Source organism: Schistocerca gregaria, chromosome 2, assembly GCF_023897955.1.
Source record: "Schistocerca gregaria isolate iqSchGreg1 chromosome 2, iqSchGreg1.2, whole genome shotgun sequence".
In the NCBI taxonomy this organism is placed as follows: Eukaryota; Metazoa; Arthropoda; class Insecta; order Orthoptera; family Acrididae; genus Schistocerca; species Schistocerca gregaria.
Genome location: NC_064921.1, coordinates 324,357,545 through 324,377,940, shown reverse-complemented (window position 1 = coordinate 324,377,940; position 20,396 = coordinate 324,357,545).

Sequence of the window (20,396 nt, the reverse complement as noted above, 5' to 3'; positions counted from 1 at the left end):
TGGTAGAGTTTTGTCAGGACTGGCTCTCCCAAGGCTGTCAGTAGTTCCAATGGAATGTTGTCTACTCCGGGGGCCTTGTTTCGACTCAGGTCTTTCAGTGCTCTGTCAAACTCTTCACGCAGTATCGTATCTCCCATTTCATCTTCATCTACATCCTCTTCCATTTCCATAATATTGTCCTCAAGTACATCGCCCTTGTATAGACCCTCTATATACTTCTTACACCTTTCTGCTTTCCCTTCTTTGCTTAGAAATGGGTTTCCATCTGAGCTCTTGATGTTCATAGAAGTGGGTCTCTTATCTTCAAAGGTCTCTTTAATTTTCCTGTAGGCAGTATCTATCTTACCCCTAGTGAGATAAGGCTCTACATCCTTACATTTGCCCTCTAGCCATCCCTGCTTAGCCATTTTGCATTTCCTGTCAAACTCATTTTTGAGACGTTTGTATTCCTTTTTGCCTGCTTCATTTCATGCATTTTTATATTTTCTCCTTTCATCTATTAAATTTAATATTTCTTCTGTTACCCAATGATTTCTACTAGCGCTCGTCTTTTTACCTACTTGAACCTCTGCTGCCTTCACTACTTCATCCCTCAAAGCTACCCATTCTTCTTCTACTGTATTTCTGTTCCCCATTCCTGACAATTGTTTCCTTATGCTCTCCCGGAAACTCTGTACAACCTCTGGTTCTTTCATTTTATCCAGGTCCCATCTCCTTAAATTCCCACCTTTTTGCAGTTTCTTCAGTTTTAATCTACAGGTCATAACCAATAGATTGTGGTCAGAGTCCACATCTGCCCCTGGAAATGTCTTACAATTTAAAACCTTGTTCCTAAATCTCTGTCTTACCATTACATAATCTATCTGATACCTTTTAGTATCTCCAGGGTTCTTCCATGTATACAACCTTCTTTCATGGTTCTTAAACCAAGTGTTAGCTATGACAAAGTTGTGCTCTGTGCGAAATTCTACCAGGAGGCTTCCTCTTTCATTTCTTAGCCTCAATCCATGTCCACCTACTACGTTTCCTTCTCTCCCTTTTCCTACACTAGAATTCCAGTCACCCATGACAATTAAATTTTCATCTCCCTTCACTATCTGAATAATTTCTTTTATTTCATCATACATTTCTTCAATTTCTTCGTCATCTGCAGAGCTAGTTGGCATATAAACTTGTACTACAGTAGTAGGTGTGGGCTTCGCATCTATCTTGGCCACAATAATGCGTTCACTATGCTATTTGTAGTAGCTTACCCGCATTCCTATTTTCCTATTCATTATTAAACCTACTCTTGCATTACCCCTATTTGATTTTGTGTTTATAACCCTGTAGTCACCTGACCAGAGTCTTGTTCCTCCTGCCACCGAACTTCACTAATTCCTACTATATCTAACTTTAACCTGCTCATTTTCCTTTTTAAATTTTCTAACCTACCTGCCCGATTAAGGGATCTGACATTCAACGCACCAATACGTAGAACGCCAGTTTTCTTTCTCTTGATAACGACATCCTCTTGAGTAGTCCCCGCCCGGAGATCCGAATGGGGGACTATTTTACCTCCGGAATATTTTACCCAAGAAGACGTCATCATCATTTAATCATACAGTAAAGCTGCATGCCCTCGGGAAAAATTACGGCCGTAGTTTCCCCTTGCTTTCAGCCATTCACAGTACCAGCACAGCAAGGCCGTTTTGGTTATTGTTACAAGGCCAGATCAGTCAATCATCCAGACTGTTGCCCTTGCAACTATTGAAAAGGCTGCTGCCTCTCTTCAGGAACCACACGTTTGTCTGGCCTCTCAACAGATAGCCCACGCAAGCCTCCCCACCAACGGCAAGGTCCATGGTTCATGGGAGGGAGGACAATTTGTTTTTATTCTGGCAGTGACAAGCAACTGTACTACTAGTGGATATTTAGTCTGAAATAGCAACAATTTGCTACTTCAGACTAAATATCCACTAGTAGTGCAGTTGCTTGTCGGTGCCAGAATAAAAACAATAATAAAATCAATATTTTATTCAAATACTATTACAGATGGTTTTAGTGCCAACTCACATCCAATAACTAAACATGTAAAGGTTTTTTACTACCGCTACCAGTCACAAAATTTGTTAACGTATGTATTATTTATTTATTGTGCGAAATGTTTCGAGGTTATACCTCATCATCAGGATAAATGGCAGTACAAAAACAATTTCACAATAGAATCATGCACATGTTAAACAGTCTTTTCTTAAACGCTGTGGTTCTGTGGAAGAAGAGAAAACATAGTAAGAGGCGATGTCATTTTGTAAGCTGGACTGATGATTTTCATGAAACTGTTGTGTAAAAGTCACTCACTTTGTTCTTATAGCGTGGCAGTCGCGGTTTGATGAGCAAGAGGTGTTTCCATTTCTGTGGTTCTCTTGGCTTTCTTGATCACTGTTCACAAATTTTCACATACATACCAGTAACTTGGAAACACGATCACAAAAACAAATCTGTAGTGCAGTGGACATGATGGCAGTCAAAATACAGCTGGTTTCGATTTGACTATCGATCTGTCGATCTGTATGGTGTCAGATGTTTACAATGTCTTCTGCACGTCTTGTCGTCGTATTACAGATGTAGGTTGACGAAATATGTTACAAATCGAGCACCTGTTACAATGTTGTTGTACAAATGATGTTATAGAAACTATTTAGTTTACATTTTTCTAAGGTAGTGCTGGGGCTAAAGTCAAATGACTGTGATATTTTGTGTCTTTGATTCTAATAGTACAGTACTCAAATTTATATTGGCCAAACGGGAGGATATTTTAAAACCCGCTTTAAAGAACAGATTGATGTTTCAGACTTGGCAAAGGGAATAAATCAGCTATAGCGAAACATATAAATCAAACAAGATACACTATGACAATAGACAACGATCTCAAAGTACAACATAATTTAGAAAAGAGCTGGAAAATGGACATCTTGAAAAAATGGAAAAATTCATCCATGGTCACATGGGGAATAACGAGATGCTAAATGAAATGACAGACTTCAATAATCCACATTTATTTTCCAATTTCACTACAGTACTCTTAGAATAAAAGATACATAACATCACAGACATTTGACTTTACCCTAGCAATAGCTTACAAATGGTGTAGAACAAATAATTTTTTATCATCATTTGTACAATAATATTGTAAAGGTGCTCAGTTTGTAATGTATTTCGTCAACCTACATCTGTAATACGACGACAAGACGTGCAGAAGACGTTAACATCTGACACCACACAGATCGACAGATCGATAGTCAAATCGAAACCAGCTGTATTTTGACTGCCTTCGCGTCCACTGCACTACAGATTTGTTTTTGTGATCGTGTTTCCAAGTTACTGGTACGTTTGTCAAAATTTGTGAACAGTGATCAAGAAAGCCAAGTGAACCACAGAAATGGAAACACCTCAGCTCATCAAAACGAGACTGCCACGCCATAAGAACAAAGTGAGCGACTGGCACAAAACATTTTCATACAAACATCAGTTCAACTTACAAAATGACATCGCCTCTTACTAGGTTTTCTCTTCTTCCACAGGAAAACCACACCACTGTTTAACATGTGCATGATCCTATTGTGAAATTGTTTTTGTAATGCCATATAGCTTGATGATGAGGTATACCCTCGAAACATGTGTCACAATATATGTATAATACATAAGTTAGCAAATTTTGTGATTGGTAGCGGTAGTTACAAACCTTTATATAGTCTTTGAGATAGGCACGGTCGAAAAATAGTCAAACTTGCAGTAACTAAATGTCGATGTTGACTTTGATAGTTAAACATAAACCAAAGCAGTTGCATATGGTTAACTATTGTTGAGAAGTGCATCAAGGAAGTCTTCAGACTGAAGACCACGACAACAACATACGAACATCTGCACTTACATACATGCACTGCAAGCTGCCATACGGCGCATGGCGGAGAGTACCTGCTACCGTTACTAGCCATTCCCATTCCTGTCCCAGTCGCAGACACAGCTGGGGAAATGCGGAGGTGTGTATAACTCGGTATGTGCGCTAATTTCTCTTTTCTTGTACTCACTGTCGTTACATGAAATGGGACTTGGCGCCGCCAGAATTGTTCTTAATACCGGGTCTCTAAATTTTATGAATAGCGTTTTGCAAAAAGTGCGTCGTCTTCCGCTCAGGTATCCCTATTCGAGTCACGAAGCATAGTTATAGCCATGTGTTGATTGAATCTACCTACAACAAATCTGACAGTACGCCTGTGAATTACTTTGATGCCATCCTTCAATACGATTTGATGCGGATCCCAAACTCAGGAATAGTACTAAAGAGTGAGTCGCAAAGGTATTCTGTACGCGGTCTCCTTCATTGCTGACGTAAAATCCCACAGATTCTCCCAATAAACTGAAGGCAGCCATTACATTCCCTGCTACTGACTTCCATTTCATTTAGCAGTGCTACGGCTAGGTATTTAATGAACATGATTGTTGTCAAGCAGCACGCCACTAATTTTGCATTCGAACAATACCGGATTGTTTTTCCTACTTATCAGCATTAACTTACATTTTTCTACATTTAGAGCAAGCTGTCATCCGTCACACCAAACAGAAATTCTACCTAAGATGTCGTGTGTACTCCTAGTCACCTAACGGAGATACTTACGTGTCCAATACAGCGTCATCAAACAGTCGCAGATTGCTGCTCACCCCATCCGTCAAATCATTTACTAGGGCTACAACTTTCCTTCTGCCGTTTTCTCTCAAAGTTCGAGGCTTTATTGTGAGCATCTTAAAAAAAAATAACGTTTCAAAGTATTGGCCATCGCTGGCCCCTACTTTCTCCCATCTTTCGGGCAACATACGAATCCCGCGGCGGAAGAACTGGGTGTCTTTCGAGAAGATCCATGCATCGATCCAATCTTGCAGTTGTTCATATGACAGGAAGCGGTGGGCAGCCAGGTCGTGTGCCATTGAACTAAAAAGTTGGCAGTCAAAGGGAACAATGTCTGGAGAATACGGCGGGTGTTGTAGGACTTCCCACTTAAACGTCCTCAGGTATGTTTTAGCGGATTTTGCGACATGAGGTCGAACACTGTCATGCTGCAAAATCACCTTTTCATGTCTATCGCTGTATTGTGGCCGTTTGTCTTTCAGTGATCGGCTCAGACACAGCAATTGCTTTCGATAACGATTTCCTGTGGTTGTTACCGTCGGTTGCATCAGCATCTAAACCTTTCTCTCTTTCACAACCATGCCGGTCTTCACCGTCAAAATCACCGTTCATGAAGCATGGAAACCATTTTCTGTAAAGTACTGTCAGTAACAGGAGTCTCATCATACGTCTTACCCAGCTTTTTAAGAGCCTCAGCCGTATATTTCTTCATATCAAAGCAGAAAATTAAAACCTCCCGCAGATGACGGGAATTGGGCTCATAACTTTAAGATGCAATCAAAAAACGACCAATATTTTGATAGCTTTCCCATATTCTCAAATGCCTAAGCTTACTGTATGATACTTACGACCTATGACGTGTGCCACTACTTTCCTCTAGTGCCGTCTACTGCAAAACGACGGAAGCAAAGTTCTAGAATATACACATATAGCACAAAACGGTCCTATCACACTTCCTTCGGGTGCTCCTGACGAGGCTGTCTCGGCTGTACACTCACAACACAGTGCAAATTCTTTTGGTTAAAACAGAAGACACCAAGCGTTCGGAGACAGGTGGAGAATGGCCTATCTCCACTCAGTATAGAGAGTCGACTCCAGCGCAGCGAGGCGGGCCTCCGCTGCAGCAGATACCTCAGGAGCGGCACGCGGTGGACGGTCGCGGTTCGCACATAGCAGCGGCGGCTGGTCCGCCGCTGTGGCGCGTTGTGGCCGCGCCGTGCCGCTTCCTTTCATTTCTTAATAACTCGCCGGTTTTACGGCGGCGCGGCGCGGTCCTCGACCGCTGATTTACTGATCCTCGGCGGCCGCAAGCATTCAATTCGGCGCGACCCGGCAGTCGCCATGGGAACCAATTTACCGGCCCGCGCTCGTTCTCACGAGCAGGAGTCGCTCCGCGTCAGCCTGTGAACGGTGCAACTGACTCTGCGTCACGGATTTCGCCGCTATCTTCCCCTGCGCCGCGCCACCTGGTGTCAAGGAAGTTCATTACCGTTACATGACATACATTCAATAAGTTTTCGCCTATCGTTACTCTACAGGCGACTTTTAAACTATTAAAATATGCAAACGATATATTGTATTGGGTGTTCAAAAAGTCTCTCCGCAATGCCATATGATTGTTAGCCGCGCGTGCAGTATGCCGCAGTGAATATACCGAAATGAAACTCAGTCAAATATAAGTTATCAATTTATTGAATGTTAATTTTCACTGACAAATTTTCACATTAAATGTTGAAAGTGTCCTTCCTGTTGATGAATACACAATTCAATTCGTCTAATCATGTTTCCAAACGCCGGCCGTGGTGGCCGAGCGGTCCTAGTGATGTCCTTAGGTTAGTTAGGTTTAACTAGTTCTAAGTTCTAGGGGACTGATGACCACAGAAGTTCAGTCCCATAGTGCTCAGAGCCATTTGAACCATGTTTCCAAACATAACCTGTATCATTTGTTCTGTAACAGAAGCAGTGAAAGTGGATATTGCAGTTTCGAATTCATCGATGGATTTTTGACGGTTTTTATAGACAGTTGCTTTCGCTGCACACCAGAAGAAAAAGTCAGATGGTGTTAGGTTAGGCGATCGTGCAGGCCAAAGTCCCTGTGGAATTACGCGATCACCAAAAACATCAGCAAGTAGTGACACTGAAACGCGAGCTGTATGCGCGGTTGCACCATCTTGTTGAAAATAACCGTTCGGTATTTCACTTAACACAAGTTGTCCTATGAATGGCTAAGAATATCACTGCAGTATCGTTGTGCGTTTATTGCTTCGTCGAAAAATATGAGACCCACAATCTGACGTCTAGAAATTTCAATCCGATCTCCCATTATCACAGAGTGAAGTGGTTCCTCATGAATACACATTGGATTTGCAGTACTCCAGAGACAAGTATTTTGCAAGTTCATGTACCTGGATTGATGAAACCACGACTCAGCAGTGAAAAACGTTTCATTAATAATATCCCTTCCATTCTGTCGAACGAAATTTTTGAACCATTGTCAATAATGCACTCTCTTGCCATGATCAGTATTTTTCAGTTCTTGCACGACTGTCACTTTGAATGGAAAAAGTTCCAATTTTTTACTTACAGGTGTGGGGCCGTTCCGAAACTAGCATCGATTTCTTATGTTAGTTTTCTTACTGACTTGTTCGGGTCTCATGGGCATTTTATCGGAAATATCGAGTAGTTTATCTTCAGACAAAACGCTAGGACTACCATGTCTCGGTGTATCTGTCACTGAACCCGTACTTCGAAATTTGTTATTCATCTCGCACAGTATCGCGATGTGGGAGTATTGTCTCCGGGAAAACTGAATTAAATGTTTGACGAACAGAAACTGTGTATTTACCGCCAGCTTTGAACACTTGTTCGACTAAAAACACACGTTCTTCGATGGTTAGCATTTTAACAGTGACAAAAACGAAACAAACGAACAAAGGAACTTAAATGTTCACATCAACACGTAACGACACACACAAATGATACTACTGGCGCTGGCTGAGATAAACGAAACAGTGGACTGTTGCGAAAATCCACTTGAGTAACCCAGGCAGGCGAACAATCAATCATACGGCACGCGCGGCTGACAATCGTACGGCACTGCGGAGAGACTTTTTGAACACCCGGTATGTCCCTGATCTGCTCGTAAGCCGCATAGTCTAACAGTTTGCGAGACAGCCAGGCGACCCACATCAGAATCCAATCTGAGCAGCAGGGTAATTACCAGGCGTCTGATATGCCGGCCAGATTGGCTGTTAATTTTGGCGGTTTTCCCAGTTCGTTTAGGCAAACGCTGGGCTAGTCCCCCAGTGTCCTCTCAGAAAGCACGATACACAAACAGCTGAAATACGATAACATAGAGAACATTGTTGACACAGTTCACAGACAGATGGCGGCCCGACTTGCCTCCCTTAGGTTATCTGACAACTGTGGCCATACAAAGGGCACCCCACCCGCACCCGCCCACGCAGTCATGAAAATCACAAAATTTGGTTTTTGAAAACTTGTGGTAGAACTTACAATGCGAAATAGTTTTCTCGCAAATTATCTCCTGAAATTCAGATTTTTAAAATATAATTTCTTATGATGGAAACTATAGACACTATAATACTTGTTACAGACAACACATCTTTTCTCACTAGTTCTAATCGATATGCATCGGCAAAAGTTGGAATCCTTGGTGACTATGACATCCTTTTCAAATGCTGCCAGCCGCAGCGGTCAAAGCTTCCAAACAGTTGCACTGTACGAGCTGCTCGGTGAACGTGTGTCTATTTTTAATCAATAAAACCTTTAGCGATGGACGATTATGAAAATATTCCTGGCCGATCGGGGTCATGCACAATTCCGACTTCCCAAAGAGTTAGGAAAAACAAAACATGATGTGACGAGGGACACAGGGTTAAGTGCCTGGTAAATTGCTTAAATGTTATCTGTCTGCCTTTCACTGAGCTGTATTAAAACCAGGTTCATTTAAGTTAATAGTCTTTACTACAAATAAGCAACACATTTGGAGTCATCTTGGTTATAATGTAGATCTCTCAAATTGCTCGCAGTCGTAAACAAAATACAGTCGACACAAAGGTTGCCCATAGGTACCGATCGCAACTTCAGAACGAAACTGAACTTACTTTGGGTGTATTGCACACACACACACACACACACACACACACACACACACACACACACACACAGAGAGAGAGAGAGAGAGAGAGAGAGAGAGAGAGAGAGAGAGAGAGGGAGAGACAGCAACGCACATCAACCCACTGACCATTGCATCACGTTGGTTATCTGTTGTCATGTTCACTGGTGACGGCGAAGTCGCCAGGTATAGTTTATACGTTGGATTAATAAAATTTTACTATCGTAAATCTCTGGGGAAGACTTGTTCCAGTAAGTTGAAAAAAATCCGTGTGATGTGCTGGAACACTGTTCCGGCCGAAACTAACCCCTGTGCTAAATCAAACCATAAAGATCTTCAGCCATTAGCCCATTCTCGGTAGACTCCATGCTCCGCTTCAATGATGACTTTGTAGTGATTGATGATGCGACCTCTGCTGAATTGCAAAAGAATCTTACATTACAGCGGAATCAAGTTCAGCCTCGATAAGACTAATTACAGTACCGTAGTATTAGACTCTGTATCAATGCCAATAGTAACAGCGGAGATGCCACTTCATATTCTGCACGTGCTCCTGGCTCTGGCGGACAGATTTACATTGTCGTGAAAAAAAATTACAACACCAAGAATGAATCGTGCGACGTAAACGAAGTTCGTAGGAGTGTTTCTACGTCTGATAGACGATATCTATTATGATTTCACACCAGTCGCATAAGAATGGCGCTAATAGTGCTACTGTGAGGAAGAAAATCAGGTACGCATTAGCGTTAGATACCTCTGAGACTCTGCGTGGTGAATTGATGTTGATCAAGAATACCTTTACGGCGGCAAAGACACCATTGTCAACACCTCACTGAGTTTGAACGAGGTCGTGTAATGGGGCTACGAGAAGCTGGATGTTCCTTCAGTGATATTTCAGAAAGTCTTGGCAGGAACGTAGCCAGAGTATGGGAATGGTGGCGCCAGTGAACAGGAGACTGTCGTGGGAACGGTCATGGGGGACTATCAAGAGGGAAGATCATCGCGTATGGCTAAGTCACATAGTACTCCATCTGCAGAAACAGCCTGAGCAACAGTTGACACAACAGTGACACAAACAACCTTTATAGGTCGACGAACTATTCTAATTCGAAACTTGATTACAGTACGCTGAATTTGGAGGCACTGAGAACTGGTGAACTAAGATAAAGCGAGAAAGTCATGCGATGGTAAGGCTATTTTTGGCCCTTGCTTTGGTGTGAGCTTTGAGAGAGAATGCAGCCAATTTAATATATTTGTTTTGGTTCCGTCATGTCTTGGATTCAGAGTCGGGGGGCTCACTGAGTTGAGAAGAACCACATAGGAAAATAAAGCATCCTATTTGAATATTTGTTTCCCATGAGCTCTGTAATTTTCCAAAATTTATTCAATCGAACTTCCAAAAATTTATTATATCGACCGACCAAGTATTTACGTTGGAGTACTTGGTAACTATCAGATCAGTTGTATAATCTGTTACTTCTCGAAAGTCAATTGACTTCCGTTCTTACATCATTATATCAGTATAAATATACGAGTAATCGAGGAGGTTCACTTTACTCTTGAAAAATTAATGTTTCGTACACCGTTACTTTACATCATCGTCATGTTGATGGAACATCGGTTGGACTTCAGGCCTATAGCTCACTATTTGCTTTGTAAGATTATCATATGTGTTAGCTTTCTTTTAATGCTACAATTCGGATGCACGTAAGTTTATCCATATTGTTTTTTTTTTTTTTTTCAGTCAAGTGGCTCCCGTATACGTCAATTCTTCATTTCCCGCACTGACTACGTAATAAATTTTTCCTATGTAGTTAATGGTGTGTTTCCAAGCATTTACTACTTTCGGTGTCTCTCCAGATATCCATTTGAGCCGACGGTTGATGCCGAGTCGTTCTAGGCGCTTCAGTCCGGAACCGCGCTGCTGCTGCGGTCGCAGGTTCGAAACCTGCCTCGGGCATGGATGTGTGTGATGTCCTTAGGTTAGTTAGGTTTAAGTAGTTCTAAGTTCTAGGGGACTGATGACCTCAGATCTTAAGTCCCATAGTGCTTAGAGCCATTTGAAACATATCCATTTGATAAGATTTACTTTCTCATTTTATTGTAATTTTCTGCATGTGATAAAACGCAAGAAAAATATAAGCAACTAATTTGCTGAGGCAGATTGACACAAATGTTAATAGCATAAACAGACGCACACGTGTTCCAGTCGGTGAATCCTCTTAATTAAGCTTCTTTCTCCTAGCCGTTACATGCCCGATTATACGTTTTTAACTGTGAAAGCCCTCGGGTTTCCAGTCACTTTGCAGTGTAGGGATACTGTGACGTTTCTACGAGTGTCATCCTCATGATCTTTTCACTTCTTCGGAAGATGGTGAGTATGATTCTCGTTAAAAAGTCACCGTACCTCAACGCTACCACTCGCCTAAAAATACGAGAATCCGGTAAAGCTTACATTCACACTTACAATTCTTGTGTTAACTGAGATATACTGACGTAAAAAACTTAAGGACGAAAGTTACTTTAATATGATGTCTTACTGTCAACACAGCTCGATGAGAATCGCGCCATACTTAAAGAAAACTGCTGTAGTATAGCAGTCACTGAAAAAAAATACGAAATTAGATGAATATCAATGACACTTTTATTCAAACACAATAGTTACACTGCAAATCACCTTGATTTATGTTGGACCCTCGACATTACAAAAGGCGGGACATGATTCTTACCGGGGAGTGTGAACACCACGGACGGTAATGCATGCTCTGCTACGCGCTCCTGCGCTGGTCACGAGGTTGGTAAGGAGTCCTTGTGACAGAGCGATCCATTTCTCCACAAGCGCAGTTGATTGTGCTAGGTGGTCTTTGGTGCACATGGACGCGCTGCAATACGTGCCCCTAACGCACCCCACACACGTTCGTTGGTTATTTAAGTAGGAGGAATAGGCAAGCCAGTCCATTTGCTGAATATCATCCTCACTCATGTCATAAATTAAGGATAATTGGAGAATGTGGTCCACACAACGTGGCACTACACGAAACTGGCGATAATAGCATACCACAAAGAGAACACACACGACACAGATCTGTAAGTCCACGGTGTAAGTGATAAGTTGAGAAAACCGACCCGAAACACATGTGCTACAAAACGGCGCTGTTTCCTGCTCATGTACCCCGACATCAATATGGGATATGATTACCATGCACACGTATACAAGCTGCACAACTGTTTGGCATACTCTGGATCAGGTGGCGGAGCAGCTGCTGGGGTACAGCCTCCCACTCTTACACCTGTGCCTGTCGGAGCTCCTGAAGTGTCCCAAGGGTTTGAAGTTGTGCAGCTATACATCGACCGAGAGCATCCCAGACGTGCTCGATGGGGTTTAGGTCTGGGGAACAGGCGGGCCACTCCATTCGCCTAATATCTTCTGTTTCAAGGTACTCCACGATGGCAGCTCGGTGGGGCCGTGCGTTATCATCCATCACGAGGAAGGTGGGACCCACTGCACACCTGACATGTTAAAGTTCCTCTGTAAAAGACATGCATGGATGTATGTGCACCAATCACAAGCCCATCCCACACCATCAAACCACGATCTCCATACAGGTCCCTTTCAAGGGTATTAAGGGGTTTGTACCTGCTTCCTGGTTCACGCCATATGAAAACCTGGCGAGAATCACTGTTCAGACCATACCTGGACTCGTCAGTGAACATAACCTGGGACCAATGTTCCAATGACCATCTAGTGTGTTCTTTACACCAGGCTTTACGGGCTCCCCTGTGACCAGGGGTCAGTGGAATGCACCTTGCAGGTATCCGCTCGAATAAACCACGTCTGTTCAGTCGTCTGTAGACTGTGTGTCTGGAGACAACTGTTCCAGTGGCTGCAGTAAGGTCCCGAGCAAGGTTACGTGCAGTACTCCGTGGCCGTCAGCAGGAACTAATGGTGAGATACCTGTCTTCTTGTGGTGTCGTACACTGTACGCGTCCGGTACTGTATCACCTGGACACCTTTCCAGTCAGCTGGAATCTTTGCCATAATCTTGAGATCACTCTTTGTGGCACACAGAGGTCCCTGTGCTACGACCTGCTGTGTTTGATCAGCCTCCAGTCGCGTAAGTACTCTACCTCTCATAAATTCATCATCAATATGTGTCCTTTGAGCCATTTTCAACACACAGTCACCATTAGCACTTCTGAAAACTTCTGCACACTTACTCGCAGCTTCGTACTCTGAAATGCACCAACACACCTCTGCGTAAATGGACTGCTGCCAGCGCCACCGTGCGACGTCCGCAGGTCAAATGCACCGCATGGTTATACGCCGAGGTGATTTAAACCCACAAACCGCCCACCAGGGCGTTGTTTCACCATGTATCAGCATTATCATTAATTTATGAGTATGAGTGTAGTTCCGAGGGTCCTCTACTTGCACTCTTCGATGCGGTCGCTCATGATCAGCCATAAAAACGACAGGAGTCAATATCAAATACATCACGAAAGAATGCACGTGGGGAAGAAGTACAGTGTCCTAATAACATTGAGCATTGAATGTAGCGTGTTCAGAGATCTTGAGGTCAGAACGTGTATTCAGTATTAAGCCTACCCAGACTGTAACAACCAGACCACCAAATAGATCATGTCCGACCATTTTACTGGCTGCATTACGTGTTCCCAGCTCTCACCATATGAGGGTACGTCCAGAATCACTATTGAGGCTGAATCTATTTCCATCCGAGAAGAGCACGTGACCCCATTTCTCGTCGGCTCAGTCCCTATGTTCGTGGCAGTTTCACCAACGTTCCCAACATGCAGATGTCAACGGAACACAACGTTTTGGTCGTCAGACAAAGAGACGCCCTCACATAAAGTCACCGTGCCACAGTGGAGGGTGAGTCAGCATGCCTTTCAGTCCATTAAAGGTTATTGCAATTGCACCTGCTGTTTGATGTGGGTCTCTTCTTGCCAGTTGCCGAATGTAGTGATCATCTGCTGCCACGGTCGGCCATCTCCTCTTCGTTGGTCAGCAGTTCCTATGGTTCAGGAAGACCTGGGGTTGTGAAGCAGTTGAATGGGTTGAAAATAAATAAATCGCCAGGTCCTGATGGGATTCCAATTCGGTTTTACTGAGAGTACTTTAGTGCATTGGCTCCTTACTGAGCTTGCATTTATCGAGAATCTCTTGCCCAACGTAAAGTCCCGAGCGTCTGAAAAAAAAGCACAGGTGACGCCTGTATATAAGCAGAGTAGAAGGACGGATCCTAAAAATTACAGACCAATATCCTTAACATCGGTTTGTTTCAGGATTCTCGAACGTATTCTCAGTTCGAATATAATGAATTTCCTTGAGACGGAGAAGTAGCAGTCCATGCATCAGCACGGCTTTAGAAAGCCTCGCTCCTGCGAAACACATCTCGCCCTTTTTTCACATGATATCTTGCGAACCATGGATGAAGGGTATCAGACGGACGCCATATTCCTTGACTTCTGGAAAGCGTTTGACTCGGTGCCCCACTGCAGACTCCTAAGGTACGAGCATATGGGATTGGCTCGAAGACTTCTTAAGTAACAGAACCCAGTACGTTGTCCTCGATGGTGAGTGTTCATCGGAGGTGAGGGTATCATCTGGAGTGTCCCAAGGAAGTGTGGTAGGTACACTGTTGTTTTCTATCTACATAAATGACCTTCTGGATAGGGTGGATAGCAATGTGCGGCTGTTTGCTGATGATGCTGTGGTGTACGGAGGTGTCGTCGTTGAGTGACTGTAGGAGGATACAACATGACTTGGACAGGATTTGTGACTGGTGTAAAGAATAGCAGCTAACTCTAAATATAGATAAATGTAAATTAATGCAGATGAACAGGAAAAAGAATCCAGTAATGTTTGAATACTCCATTAGTCACGTCGATTAAATATTTGGGCATAACATTGCAGGGCGATATGAAATGGGACAAGCATGTAATGGCCGTTGTGGGAAAGGTGGACAGTCATCTTCGGTTCATTGGTAGAATTTTGGGAAGATGTGGATCATCTGTAAAGGAGACCGCTTATAAAACACTAATACGACCTATTCTTGAGTACTGCTCGAGCGTTTGGATCCCTATCCAGTCAGATTGAGGGAGGACCTAGAAGCAATTCAGAGGCGGGCTGTTAGATTTCTTACTGGTTGGTTTGATCATCACGCGAGTGTTACGGAAATGCTTCAGGAACTCGGGTGGGAGTCTCTGGAGGAAAGGAGGCGTTCTTTTCGTGAATCGCTACTGAGGAAATTTAGAGAACCAGCATTTGAGGCTGACTGCAGTACAGTTTTACTGCCACCAACTTCTATTTCGCAGACAGACCACAAAGGTAAGATAAGAGAGATTAGGGCTCGTACAAAGGCATATAGGCAGTCATTTTTCCCTCGTTCTGTTAGGGAGTGGAACAGGGAGAGAAGATGCTACTTGTGGTACGAGGTACCCTCCACCACGCACCGTATGGGGGATTGTGGAGTATGTATGTAGATGTAGAAGCTCCGCATGCGCGAAAAACAGTTCTGTGAGCAATACAAACTCCTGGGCTACACTAGCCACATTTCGTTATTCTTCCAGTTTCCCGTTGATTCTTCCGCGTGTAGTGTCATTCAGATGATGTCTTCGGGCCATGTTGTAACGGAGAACACCACAATCCACAGTAACTGCTCGCTGATTGACACACATTCTGTTTCCCTGTTCCTTCAACTGCCTCGTGTTGCGTGGCCAGCCCAAATTTGGCTCTAAACCCACGCTGACTTCACACCATTTCACGTCCAGCTTTCTGTGCACGACTGGAAGGATTCTGACAAGTTCTGCACTTTCATTCTTTCCACCGTGCTATTAACATGTTACGTTACTTGATTTACGACGTCCTTAAGTTTTTCAGAGCCATGTACATGGGCAACATGTACATCGAAGACAATCCTACATCGAAGCGCCACAGAAACTGGTATAGGAATACGTACTGCAATATAGAGATATGTAAACAGATAGAATACGGTGCTGCAGTTGGCAACACCTATATAAGACAACAAGTGCCTGGTTCAGTTGTTACATCGGTTACTGCTGCTACAATGGCAGGTTATCAAGATTTAAGTGAGTTTGAACGTGGTGTTACAGTCGGCGCACGAGCAATGGGACACAGCATCTCTGAGGTAGCAATGAAGTGGGTATTTTGTCGCACGACCATTTCATGAGTGCACTATGAATATCAGGAATCCGGTAAAACGTCTAATCTCCGACATCGCTGCGGCGGGAAAAATAACTTGCAAAAACTTGACCAACGACGACTGAAGAGAATCATTCAAAATGACAGAAGTGCAACCCTTCCGAATATTGCTACGGATTTCCGTGCTGGGACATTAACATGCGTAAGCGTGTGAACCATTCAAAGAAACATCACTGATATGGGCTTTCGTTGCCAAAGGTCCACACGTGTACCATTGATGACTCCACGACACAAAGCTTTACTCCTTGAGTGGGCGCATCAACACCGACATTGGACTGTTGATGACTGGAAGCATGTTGCCTGGTCGCAAGAGTCTCGTTTCAAATAGTATCGAGCAGATGGAAGTGTACGGGTATGGAAACAACCTCATGAATACATGAACCCTGGGTATCAGCAGGGTACTGGTCAAGCTGGTGGAGACCCTGTAATGGTGTGAGGCGTGTGCAGTTGGAATGATATGGGACCCCTGACACCTCTAGATAGACACTGACAGGTGACACGTACATAAGCATCTTACCTGATCATCTGCATCGACTCATGTCCACTACGCATTCCGATGGAGCTAGGCAATTCCAGCAGGACAATGCGACACCCCACACGTTCAGAATTGCTACAGGGTGCCTCCAGGGACACTTTTCTTAGTTTAAACAATTTCGCTGGCCACCAGACTTTCCAGACATGAACACTATTGAGCATACCTGAGATGCGTTGCAACACGCTATTCAGAGATCTCCACCCCTCGTACTCTTACGCATTTCTGACAGCCCTGCAAGACCTGCAAGATTCATGCTGTCAGTTCCCTCCAGCTCTACTTCAGACATTAGTCGAGTCCATGCCATTTCGTATTACGGCACTTCTGCGTGCTCACGGGGGCCCTGCGCGATATTAGGCAGGTGTACCAGTGTCTTTGGCTCTCCACTGTAATAGCAGCTTTCCGTCTGTAGAGTGTGTTATACGTCGTTTCAACCACATTTAACCAAGGGAGAAATCAGAAATATCGCTCAGTGTTAGGTTGGCATGCGATGTTCAGATATTTCCTCCATCCACAAAGCAAGCTACCAAGATGCGACCACAGAGTACCATCCAGTTTGCCCTGAATAGTAGGCAAAGTAGGCAACGCCAGTGTTCAGACTGCGAATATGGCCGAATAGTAAAAATTTTACTGCCGATCGTTCCGCTGAACTTCGTCTGAGTCTCATTTGTTTCGATATTTCAATAACGATAAATCATGCGGCAGAAGTATGGCCGAGCGAAACAGTTAATGAGCATGAAATGAGGCCCCGAAACTTGGCGGCGGGAGAGGTCCCACAGTGCACGCCGCTTGCTTCTTTCCCACTGGCCAGATTTTAAATTAGCGAGCCTCGCACCACTGAGCACTTTTCGCAGACGCAGACGGAAGTGAGCGTCGCCAGAGAATCAGGCGAAAAACTTCTCAAAAGAGCAGCTATTATGAAGACTTTTCTAGACAGGAACATTTTCACCCGTCGTGTTAGATGTCGTGTTGCTTTTACAGGGTGTTTCAAAAATGACCGGCAATACAAACTAAACGAGCAGCAATAGAAATACACCGTTTGTTGCAATATGCTTGGGACAACAGTACATTTTCACGCAGACAAACTTTCGAAATTACAATAGTTACAATTGTCAACAACAGATGGCGCTGCGGTCTGGGAAACTCTATAGTACGATATTTTACACATATCCACCATGCGTAGCAATAATATGGCGTAGTCTCTGAATGAAATTACCCTAAACCTTTGACAAAGTGTCTGGCGGAATGGCTTCACATGCAGATGAGATGTACTGCTATAGCTGTTCAATTGTTTCTGGATTCTGGTGGTACACCTGGTCTTTCAAGTGTCCCCACAGAAAGAAGTCACAGGGGTTCATGTCTGGCGAATAGGGAGGCCAATCCACGCCGCCTCCTGTATGTTTCGGATAGCCCAAAGCAATCACACGATCATCGAAATATTCATTCAGGAAATTAAAGACGTCGGCCGTGCGATGTGGCCGGGCACCATCTTGCATAAACCACGAGGTGTTCGCAGTGTCGTCTAAGGCAGTTTGTACCGCCACAAATTCACGAAGAATGTCCAGATAGCGTGATGCAGTAATCGTTTCGGATCTGAAAAATGGGCCAATAATTCCTTTGGAAGAAATGGCGGCCCAGACCAGTACTTTTTGAGGATGCAGGGACAATGGGACTGCAACATGGGGCTTTTCGGTTCCCCATATGCGCCAGTACTGTTTATTGACGAAGCCGTCCAGGTAAAAATAAGCTTCGTCAGTAAACCAAATGCTGCCCACATGCATATCGCCGTCATCAATCCTGTGCACTATATCGTTAACGAATGTCTCTTGTGCAGCAATGGTAGCGGCACTGAGGGGTTGCCGCGTTTGAATTTTGTATGGATAGAGGTATAAACTCTTGCGCATGAGATGATACGTGGACGTGGGCGTCATTTGGACCGCAGGTGCAACACGGCGAACGGAAACCCGAGGCCGCTGTTGGATCACCTGCTGCACTAGCTGTGCGTTGCCCTCTGTGGTTGCCGTACGTGCTCGCCCTGCCTTTCCAGCACGTTCATCTGTCACGTTTCCAGTCCGTTGAAATTTTTCAAACAGATCCTTTATTGTATTGCTTTTCGGTCCTTTGGTTACATTAAACCTCCGTTGAAAACTTCGTCTTGTTGCAACAACACTGTGTTCTAGGCGGTGGAATTCCAACACCAGAAAAATCCTCTGTTCTAAGGAATAAACCATGTTGTCCACAGCACACTTGCACGTTGTGAACAGCACACGCTTACAGCAGAAAGACGACGTACAGAATGGCGCACCCACAGACTGCGTTGTCTTCTGTATCTTTCACATCACTTGCAGCGCCATATGTTGTTGAAAATTGTAACTACTGTAATTTCGAAAGTTTCTCCGCCTGAAAATGTACTGTTGTCCCAAGCATATTGCAACAAACGGTGTATTTCTATCGCTGCTCGTTTAGTTTTTATTGCCGTTTCAAATATACCGGTCATTTTTGAAACACCCTGTATTATTATTGGTAAGTTGATAAAATGGGGTCGGGGATAGTATCCAGCAGTGTTTCCGCACGAGCCCTCTGATTTGCTCCTGGCATTATTTTCAAGATGGCGTCAACTGAAATGTAATTGATGCCCAGTATACATGGAATCAACTATTAAAATTTTTATGGATTTGAAGAGAGCTCCTGAGCGAACTGAGACTAGTTATGAAACAAGGGAGTTTTAGCGATCTAGACCTTTAACTTTTTATCCACATATTTTGGCATAACAGGCCGCATACCTTACGATTTGATAATGGTGAATCACAACGTAAATATGTCAAGTAAGGCTAAGGGCGACTTCACAAAGCTACTAAAGGTAAGACAGAAAATTCATACATGACCATAAGAGCCATTCAGCTGAACAGACTACACTGAGGTGACGTAAGTCATGGGATACCCCCTAACATCATGGCCGAGGGCCTTTTCACGTGTATTAACTGAGTACAGATGACATCTTCGCCAATGAACTGCCCTTTTATACCTTATGTATGCCCCGCTATCGCCGTTTGTGTGTGTACATCTCGGTATTCTATGACTTTCGTCACCGCAGTGTATGACGATATGTAATGCCTGTTGACTGATATACACGGAATGAAGTAATAAATTTTTTATTGAAATGAAGATGGCTCGTCAGTGAGCTGAAACTGATCAAATAAAGGAGTTTTAGTGATCTTGGACTAGGATTTTTACCCACATATTGCAATGGTGTAGATTTTAACTTGGAGAGTCCACAAGGAAGTTATCGAAAACAATACGGTCCCATAAATATTCGGCAAGGAAATGGATTTATCATGGAAATTATACAGAGGCATAAAAATGTTGTTGATAGAGGGCCAACTGTCGCATAGAAAGTAAATGAATGATATTTGAATTCCTTTTCATTTATACGTCTTTTTCCATACAGAAATCAGATATTCGCCTGTGAGTGGTCATGGGAACTCACCCTAATTTACTAGCAACACTGAGGTACCTGGCGCCTAGGTATGTTCGTTATCACTTTAGTACGCTTACTGCAGCCCTAAAAGCACAGTTTCTAAACTTGCTTCCACGAGTGTCACTCCAAAAGAAATGCACATTATTTTTGTAAAAGTACAGTTTTCATTCTGCTTGTGTGAAAGTTTTACAGTGTGTAGATACATCCTTCCTGCTTCTTTTCAAACTTAGTTCAACCTGTTCCCGTGAGTGGCGCTGTCACAGCGTGTCTTCAAGATGGCTGCTACACTTGACGTTCGTCAGAAGCTTAGACTTACGGTCAGAAGCAACGTGCTGTCAT